We start from the raw sequence: 10,050 nt of genomic DNA, 5'->3' as shown, positions 1-10,050 counted from the left end.
ACTGGATGTACAACCTCAGAAACAAAAGAGTCACATTTTGAAAAAAAAGTTGTAGACTTCCCCTTTTCAGCAAAAGTATTCCTAGATTCTTATCACAAGGGCTAATGACTTTATGGCCTCTGAATACTTTTACAACACAATGGAGTGGAGATTGATGTCTTACTGTTGCTGCTTCATTGAGGCAGGGAACACACTTGACTGTTTTCGTGCGTGTTTTCTGCACAGAAAAACTGAGAACTCATGTTAATCAATGGGCTAGTGCACACTTACTGTGTTGTTCGCACGCAGAAAAAAAACTGACATTCTGCATGATGATTCTGCACATTTTGGCAGTTTCCTCTATCATTTACATCAGCTGCTGTGAAAAAACGCGTGCGTTTTCCTGCATGGAAACACACTTGGTGTGCAGAAAAAGTATGCAGAAAAACGCGCAAGTCAAGTGTGTTCCCTGCCGGAGGGCTTTTTGTCTCATACGGAGTCCAAGTTCTTGTAATAACAGTATCAATCAGTGACATTCTGAATGTTTTGCCAAAGTTACAGTAAATACTATATCTTATGTTCAGCATGTCATTGTTGTTCCTCCATATAGCATGTGCTGTCATGTAGTAAAATAATACAGCTGTGTGTGTATGTATGTACTGGTAACAGAGCTGCGACTAGGGACTTGTCAGCTGCAAGGGGCTGGAGGAAGCCCCGGGTAAGTAGATCTGGGGGTAGCATAGATTGCCTGATGTTTCCTTTAAGTCTAAGTGTTTTTATCTGCATGGGGAAAACACATTGGTCCTCAGTCTTCCTGTGCAGAAAGCAAGGGGGGTGGGGGGGCCCCATCCAAAGTTTTGCAGGGGGGCCCAGTGATGTCTAGTTACGCCCCTGCATATTAACATTTTAAAATGACAAATATATAAATTTAAAGGATACCAGAACCGAAAAAAAATGATAGCTGCGGTGTGTGTGTGTGTGTGTGTGGGGGGGTTAAAAGTACATACCATCCGCTCCTCCTGCCCCCCTCTGTCTGCTGCCGTTAGTGTAATATACATGCCGGTGTCCTGGTGACTTGCTTGACCTTTCACCCGGACATGCTGCGCCCTGTGTGCGCAGTATGTCCTCCCCTCTTCTGGCTGGCGCATAGCGAGCATGATTAGCATGTGACGCTTGGTGTAGTGGAGAGCACACGCAGCCCAGAGGAGACAGAGGGATCAGCATGCTTCTGAGCTGCTTGCTATGCGCCGGCCAGAAGTGAAGAGGGGAGGACATACTGCGCACACAGAGCACAGTATGTCCGGGTGAAAGGTCAAGCAAGTTGCTGGGACACCAGCATGTATATTACACTAACAGCGGCAGACAGAGGGGGGCAGGAGGAGCGGATGGTATGTACTTCTAACCACCCACACACTGCAGCTATAATTTTGTTCGGTTCTGGTATTCTTTAACCTCCTTGGCGGTAAAGCCGCACAGGAGGTTTTCTCCGGTCCTGCTGGGCCGATTTGTTTAATTTTTTTTTTGCTGAACGCAGCTAGCACTTTGCTAGCTGCGTCAGCACACCGATCGCCGCCGCCCCGCGCTCGATCGCCGCTATACGTCGCGCCGTGCGTCCCCCTCAGACCCCGTGCGCTGCCTGGCCAATCAGTGCCAGGCAGCACTGAGGGGTGGTTCGGGACTCCCAATGACGTCCCGACGAGGGGGGAAGCCCTCCAGGAAAATCCCGTTCTTTGAACGGGATTTCCTGATCGAAGCAGGCGGGGGGATGCCGCTGAGCAGCGGCTATCATGTAGCGAGCCCTGGGCTCGCTACATAATATAATTAAAAAAAAAAAAAAAAAAAAAACTGCTGCGCTGACTCCTGGCGGATTTTTTTATACCGCCAGGAGGGTTAAATCATGGGAATAAAGTTTAGATTCAAAATAGAAAAATACATATATTTACATAGACCTGAACATCAGTCCTGCTAGAGAGATAAAAAAAAGCATTGAGTTCCTGAAGAGGCACTGTCCCTCCAAAAGAGGGACAGATGCCTTAGGCGAGTATCTGTTTTATTTTATTTTTAATTTTTATTTTTAAATCTGGCTTCAGACTCACTTGAAGAGAGTCATATATTGAGGTCGACTTATACACTAAATCAACGTATATTCGAGCATATAAAGTAAGTATTAAATGGATGAATCCTCATAGACCAGCGGTGGCGAACCTATGGCACGCGTGCCGGGCCCGGCACGCGTAGCCTAATTTGCTGGCATGCCACCGCTGCTTATGAACTGGTCTACTAGACGCCGCCGCGCCAGTTCATAGCCCGCAGCCCCGCAGTCTCCCGGGAGGCAGACCAGGGCTACGGCAAGATGGCTGCCGTCCCGAAGCCCTGTACTGGAGACTATTTGTGTCTCCAGTACAGGGCTTCGGCGGCAGCCATCTTCCCATAGCCCTGCACTCTGCCTGTCAGCGGCAGCGCGGGAGACTAAGCTGCAGAAGAACCGGGGAAGATGCACGCCAGAGCCCAGCCGAGAGGGAAGACTTCTGTCAGGTGAGTACATTACTTTTTTTTGCAGGTGAAATGCGGCCCACTGTGTTGTTTTCTGCTAAAATGTTTCCCACATTGTGTTTATTTACTATGAAATGCTGCCCACTGCGTATGTTTTCTGGTGAATTGTGGCCCACTGCGTATGTTTTCTGGTGAATTGTGGCCCACTGCGTTTATTTTCTGGTGAATTGTGGCCCAATGCGTTTATTTACAGTGAAATGCTGCCCACTGCGTGTTTTCTGGTGAATTGTGGCCCACTGCGTATGTTGTCTGGTGAAATGTGGCCCACTGTGTATGTTTTCTGGTGAATTGTGGCCCACTGCGTTTATTTTCTGGTGAATTGTGGCCCACTGCGTTTATTTACAGTGAAATGCTGCCCACTGCGTTTGTTTTCTGGTGAAATGTGGCCCACTGCGTATGGTTTCTGGTGAAATGCTGCCTGCTGCGTTTGTTTTCTGGTGAAATGTGGCCCACTGCATTTGTTTTCTGGTGAAATGCTGCCCGCTGCGTTTGTTTTCTGGTGAAATGCTGCCCGCTGCGTTTGTTTTCTGGTGAAATGCTGCCCGCTGAGTTTGTTTTCTGGTGAAATGCTGCCCGCTGCGTTTGTTTTCTGGTGAAATGCTGCCCGCTGAGTTTGTTTTCTGGTGAAATGCTGCCCGCTGCGTTTGTTTTCTGGTGAAATGCTGCCCGCTGCGTTTGTTTTCTGGTGAAATGCTGCCCGCTGCGTTTGTTTTCTGGTGAAATGCTGCCCACTGCGTTTGTTTTCTGGTGAAATGCTGCCCGCTGCGTTTGTTTTCTAGTGAAATGTGGCCCGCTGCATTTGTTTTCTGGTGAAATGTGGCCCACTGCGTTTATTTTCTCTTGAAATGTGGCCCACTGCGTCTATTTTCTGGTGAAATGTGGCCCACTGCGTCTATTTTCTGGTGAAATGTGGCCCGCTGCGTTTGTTTTCTGGTGAAATGTGGCCCACTGCGTTTATTTTCTCTTGAAACGTGGCCCACTGCATCTATTTTCTGGTGAAATGTGGCCCACTGCGTCTATTTTCTGGTGAAATGTGGCCTACTGCATTTGTTTTCTGGTGAAATGTGGCCCACGTTGCATGATTTTCTGCTGAAATGTTGCACACATTTCTGGTGAATTGTGGCCCAATGCGTTTATTTACAGTGAAATGCTGCCCACTGCGTGTTTTCTGGTGAATTGTGGCCCACTGCGTATGTTTTCTGGTGAAATGTGGCCCACTGTGTATGTTTTCTGGTGAATTGTGGCCCACTGCGTTTATTTTCTGGTGAATTGTAGCCCACTGCGTTTATTTACAGTGAAATGCTGCCCACTGCGTTTGTTTTCTGGTGAAATGTGGCCCACTGCGTATGTTTTCTGGTGAAATGCTGCCCGCTGCGTTTGTTTTCTGGTGAAATGTGGCCCACTGCGTTTGTTTTCTGGTGAAATGCTGCCCGCTGCGTTTGTTTTCTGGTGAAATGCTGCCCGCTGCGTTTGTTTTCTGGTGAAATGCTGCCCGCTGAGTTTGTTTTCTGGTGAAATGCTGCCCGCTGCGTTTGTTTTCTGGTGAAATGCTGCCCGCTGCGTTTGTTTTCTGGTGAAATGCTGCCCGCTGCGTTTGTTTTCTGGTGAAATGCTGCCCGCTGCGTTTTTTTTCTGGTGAAATGCTGCCCGCTGCGTTTGTTTTCTGGTGAAATGCTGCCCACTGCGTTTGTTTTCTGGTGAAATGCTGCCCGCTGCGTTTGTTTTCTAGTGAAATGTGGCCCGCTGCATTTGTTTTCTGGTGAAATGTGGCCCACTGCGTTTATTTTCTCTTGAAATGTGGCCCACTGCGTCTATTTTCTGGTGAAATGTGGCCCACTGCGTCTATTTTCTGGTGAAATGTGGCCCGCTGCGTTTGTTTTCTGGTGAAATGTGGCCCACTGCGTTTATTTTCTCTTGAAACGTGGCCCACTGCATCTATTTTCTGGTGAAATGTGGCCCACTGCGTCTATTTTCTGGTGAAATGTGGCCTACTGCATTTGTTTTCTGGTGAAATGTGGCCCACATTGCATGATTTTCTGCTGAAATGTTGCACACATTTCTGGTGAATTGTGGCCCAATGCGTTTATTTACAGTGAAATGCTGCCCACTGCGTGTTTTCTGGTGAATTGTGGCCCACTGCGTATGTTTTCTGGTGAAATGTGGCCCACTGTGTATGTTTTCTGGTGAATTGTGGCCCACTGCGTTTATTTTCTGGTGAATTGTGGCCCACTGCGTTTATTTACAGTGAAATGCTGCCCACTGCGTTTGTTTTCTGGTGAAATGTGGCCCACTGCGTATGTTTTCTGGTGAAATGCTGCCCGCTGCGTTTGTTTTCTGGTGAAATGTGGCCCACTGCGTTTGTTTTCTGGTGAAATGCTGCCCGCTGCGTTTGTTTTCTGGTGAAATGCTGCCCGCTGAGTTTGTTTTCTGGTGAAATGCTGCCCGCTGCGTTTGTTTTCTGGTGAAATGCTGCCCGCTGAGTTTGTTTTCTGGTGAAATGCTGCCCGCTGCGTTTGTTTTCTGGTGAAATGCTGCCCGCTGCGTTTGTTTTCTGGTGAAATGCTGCCCGCTGCGTTTGTTTTCTGGTGAAATGCTGCCCACTGCGTTTGTTTTCTGGTGAAATGCTGCCCACTGCGTTTGTTTTCTAGTGAAATGTGGCCCGCTGCATTTGTTTTCTGGTGAAATGTGGCCCACTGCGTTTATTTTCTCTTGAAATGTGGCCCACTGCGTCTATTTTCTGGTGAAATGTGGCCCACTGCGTCTATTTTCTGGTGAAATGTGGCCCGCTGCGTTTGTTTTCTGGTGAAATGTGGCCCACTGCGTTTATTTTCTCTTGAAACGTGGCCCACTGCATCTATTTTCTGGTGAAATGTGGCCCACTGCGTCTATTTTCTGGTGAAATGTGGCCCACTGCGTCTATTTTCTGGTGAAATGTGGCCCACTGCATTTGTTTTCTGGTGAAATGTGGCCCACATTGCATGATTTTCTGCTGAAATGTTGCACACATTGCGCTTATTTTCTGGTGTCTGGGGTAACTGTTGCTGCATTTATTATTAAGGGCTCATTCACACTACAGAACGTATGCAATTTCATGCATGCGCTGCCAACGCACAGTGATCGCACGGAATGCACATTGTGGTGCGCTAAAGCGTGGACGTCGGCAGCTGTACCCATCGGGGAAACGTATGCATTGTGCGATTTTTTTTTTAAAACGCATCCATGCAAAACGCAAAGCGGTTTTCATACATTCCTATACTTTACATTGAAACATAAAACGCATCATAATCTGCACGATTATGATGCGTTTTATGTTTCAATGTAAAGTATAGGAATGTATGAAAACCGCTTTGCGTTTTGCATGGATGCGTTTTTAAAAAAAATCGGAATGCAGCAGTGGAAAAGGCCACCCAAGATTATTATTTTAACCAGGCTGCTCTAAGGCTTCTTTCACATTAGCCAACACGTGCAGGAGCAGTTTCCTGCACGCGTTGTATAGCCTTTGGTGTGTCATCGGGAATCTGCGGTGCGACGCAATCAGCGGCAGTAGTAATTAATTAACCCGACGGGAAAACGCCGGCTCCCGATGATAAAAAGCTCCCGGGTGCGTCATACCGCAACGCATCGAAATGCAGCGTCGGGTGTGAAAGGTAAAATGAAAGTTTATGGACTTCCATTTTACCTTGGTTAATGCAAGGTATCAACTTTTCATTGAAACGCAGAAAACGGGCTCTTGTGTGAAAGTTCTTTTGGAAACGCGGGCGGGTGGCCCGACACGCACGACATCAGACAGTGCATAGGGTGCACTGTCTGATGTTCACACTGCATGCGTTCCCAGACCGCACTGCATGCGTTCCGGACCTGTGCGGTCCGGGAACACATGCTGCACGCAGATTTAGCAAAAACGCGCGGCTGTCCCATTCACTTTTCAGTGATGGGATCAGCCCCGCAATGCATACAAACGCGGATGGCGTGCGTTCGTACGCGTTGCGTTCCACATGCGTGGCCATCCGCGTTTGTAATGTGAACCGGCCCTAAGAATGAGCAAATGCATGTGTTTTGCGTTTTTGGCAAAAACGCAGCTAGTGGAAAAGGGCCCACACACACAGCTGAATTAATCGATTCACTGAAAAGAGCGGACTTCCCATCACTACATCTGGTGAGATCTTCTTGGTAATGGTATTAGTGTTCTGAATATATTTTGTGAGTCGAATCATCCGAATCATCAAAATGAGTGATTCGGATCGCAAAAGGGGCGGGGCCAGGAGTGACACGCCCCCTCTCAGCGGGCAGCGGGGTCCTGGAAGCAGAGCAGAGATGGATCGCTCTGTTGGATAGGAGGCAGCCTTGCAGGGAGACAGGTAGATGAGAGAGAGGGGACATGGGTGCCACTGCCAGATATGTGTAGAGCACACATACTGGCTATAACGTGCTGCTGATTATAGGCTGTCTGTGCCTTAGTTGTGCACAGTGATCACATTGGAAGCTTTTGGCTCAGCTCAGCACAGCTCAGTAACTTTGCAGGCACTGTGATTGCAGCGCAATATGATCCTCCTGCACTCGCTCTAAACAGCTGCACTTATCTTCTGGGAATGCTTTCTTTCACTGTGCGACGTTTGCTTTCAGACTATACAGATGAACATATAGGTGAATTACATGTACAGCGTATGATTGCAGCATGTGGGTATTGTGTGCAAACAAACATTTATGCTCTCTGCTCGTCCCTCCTCCCTTCTCTGTCCACTCCCTGCCCTCTGTACATCTTCTCCCCTTCTCTGCGTGTCCACCCCCCTCCCCTTCTCCTGTCCTGCTAGTCATTTCATCCCCGAAATGCTTCCGTAGTAAAATGATCCGAGATTCGGATCAAAGATTCGGATCTTTTCAATGATCCGATTCGAATCATCCGGATCATTGAAAAGATCCGAACTTCCCATCTCTAAATGGTATCATACCTAGAGTGGCAGGATATTATCTAGGCATGCTGCCCATAACTAAAATGGCCACCGCTGCGTTTCCCTAGCATAGAGATCCTCTGGCAGGAAGTGGGTGAGCTTCCCCGCCAGGAGGACCTCTCTCTCTTATTAGTTTCCAGGATCAGACGTAACACAGAGGAAACCTGTCAAGCAGAGACACAAATGTGCTGTGTTGTGACAGAGATGCTGGAAGTTCGTGGAGAGAGGTAACAGACAGTAGAGTAATGTACCGAGCTATCAATAAAAGCAAGATGACACAATTTATAGGCTATTAAAAGAAGTGTACTCTTTTGACTGATAAGCCTCCTTCAAAATGAATTCCTGTATGTCGACAAGATGTTAGGACAGACAGCTTATAAGGAGAGGGGTTAGACACAGACGCTCATATGCAATTAACTTTTTCTCCTAGATTTTTTTTTAATCTGTGCTTTAAAATATAATTTCAGCACAAGTTAAAAATAAAATCCTGAAACAGTACTATCAAAAGTATTTAGAGTATGTTCTTGCTTGCTGGTGGTTTAAAAAGCATTATATTGACAACGTGACATTATCACTTAGGGGGAAACTCAGGAGAAAAAGTTAATAGCATATGGGAGAGTGAGACTGACAACTGGAAGCTGCATGTTATACAAAAAAGGTAGGCAGATTGCTCTGTGCAAAGACACATTTAGCAACCAACCACAGAGTAAATAATGGAAAAGGAATTAATGAAAAACCCTGTTAAGCTAGTACCCACTGAAAGATTGTATGAATTGGAACGAAATGATCATTCCATGATCTACCTTTCAAGATATTGTCACAAAGTAATGTGAATGACATGATCTGTTGACGGTTGATATTTTTAACTATCTGATCATTAAATGATGTGGAATGTTTGACTATCTCTGTACACGCAGCTGACTATGAACCTTTATCTGCCAATGTTAATCATCATAACAGATGTTCTTAGAGCATTAAAATCATCTTAGATCATTTGTCTAAGCGCATTGGGCTTGATTCACAAACCTGTGCTAACTGTTAGTACGGGCATGCTAAACAGTTAGCACGTGAAGTGCCGCTCGTGGATTTTTGCACGCGCAAAGTCCCGCGATCGCAAGATAATGCAGACTTTTTTGCACGCGATCGGCCGCCGATCACGTGAAAAAGTCTGCGTTATCATGCGCAAATGTCCGCGAGTGGCACTTCACATGCTAACTGTTTAGCACGCCCGTGCGAACAGTTAGCACGGGTTTGTGAGTCAAGCCCATTGTTTGCTACATTTTTTTCCCACCGATATTGGAACAATCTGTTGTTTGTTTTGCTCTCTTTATTTTATTTTTTTTCCTCCTTGTGGGTACAGAACTTTAGATAGACAAGAAGTAGAAGGTGTAGGACGGGTGCCCACACTTTTTTTGGCTTGTGAGCTACTTTAAAAATAAACAAGTCAAAATTATCTACCTATGTGCAATTTTAGGAGCACAATTGTATATCCAGAATGGAAAATGTAGTGCTGTCAGGATCTACCATGAGTCCTTGTGATCTACCAGTAGATTGCGATCTACCTATGGGCACCCATAGTGTAGGATATCAATGTAGAATATTTGCTGGGATCCTGTAGGTTTAAGGACAGAAAATAACAGGCACCATTAAAATATGCATATGTGTGCATGAGCAGCTTTATGCTACTGGACATAAGCCAAAGTTACTTTCACTTGTACTACCTGCGCAGTACAGTCACGCTTGTACACGAATGGGAGCGAAACCACAGAGGTGAAGAGCCAGCAGCGATGGGCTCACGGGAGATCTAGGAAGTCTCTGTAGCATTTAGGCAAGTAGCTAACTAGCAAACGTATGCGCTTTGAGTCCTATGGGAAAAAAGCACTTTACAAATGGTATTGTGTATATAAACTTTTTCTTCTCAATGGTTTACTTTAAAGGGATACTTAAGTCATATAAAAATGGGCAGTTTTACTTACCTGGGGCTCCGCAGCTCAGTTTCGCTTTCAACGATCAAGTGTATGTAGGTGTAATTTTGTTATTTGGCCACAAGATGTCCTCATGCATTATTTTCCTGTGCATACTATTAGTACACTAACAGGAGGTAATGCGTGAATGTGTTACTTTGGTTATTACAATGACCACAGGCATCTCATTGATGTCGGTGATCATTGACACGGGGACTTAGATCAATGAATAGGAACTGTGATCTCTCCTCTAACAGGCGGCGGGAACACACGCGGGAGGCAACCATCCACCTCAATAGGCTAATATCTACGTCCCTGGGCAGGAACTGAAGTCCTGCGGGACGTAGATATACTGTCTGAAACCACTTAAGTAGTTAAAGTAAAACTGAAGCATTCTGAAAAAAAAAAAGTTAGATACTCACCTATGTAGAGGGAAGGCTCTGGAACCCTTAGAGCCTTCCCAGCCCTCTCTATGCTTTCGGGACACTGATGTCCTCTCGTTGAAGGACACTGAAAGCGAACTGGGAAGGCTCTATGATATCCATAGCCTTCCCTCTCCATAGGTAAGTATCTAATTTTTTTTAGGACACTTTATACTAACACAA

General features: G+C 46.2%; 1 protein-coding gene across 3 annotated transcripts in view; it reads left to right on the top strand.

Moving 5' to 3' along the window:
• The first annotated feature begins 6,777 nt into the window (after positions 1-6,777).
• The window catches only part of LOC137561589 (E3 ubiquitin-protein ligase TRIM39-like), a 32,125-nt gene continuing 28,852 nt past the window's right edge, over positions 6,778-10,050 (top strand). Inside the window, exon 1 of one of the 3 annotated variants that reach the window (XM_068272895.1) lies at positions 6,778-6,890. The gene's annotated coding sequence lies outside the window, so the exon portion shown is untranslated. Of the gene's footprint in view, positions 6,891-7,098; positions 7,177-7,622; positions 7,709-10,050 lie in introns of those variants that run through there. The other 2 variants (XM_068272897.1, XM_068272894.1) reach the window with 2 other exon arrangements.

This window comes from Hyperolius riggenbachi, chromosome 3 (genome assembly GCF_040937935.1).
Source record: "Hyperolius riggenbachi isolate aHypRig1 chromosome 3, aHypRig1.pri, whole genome shotgun sequence".
NCBI classification, from domain to species: domain Eukaryota; kingdom Metazoa; phylum Chordata; class Amphibia; order Anura; family Hyperoliidae; genus Hyperolius; species Hyperolius riggenbachi.
Note: the sequence above shows the minus strand (reverse complement) of the source record. Positions and strands in the feature narration are given on the sequence as shown.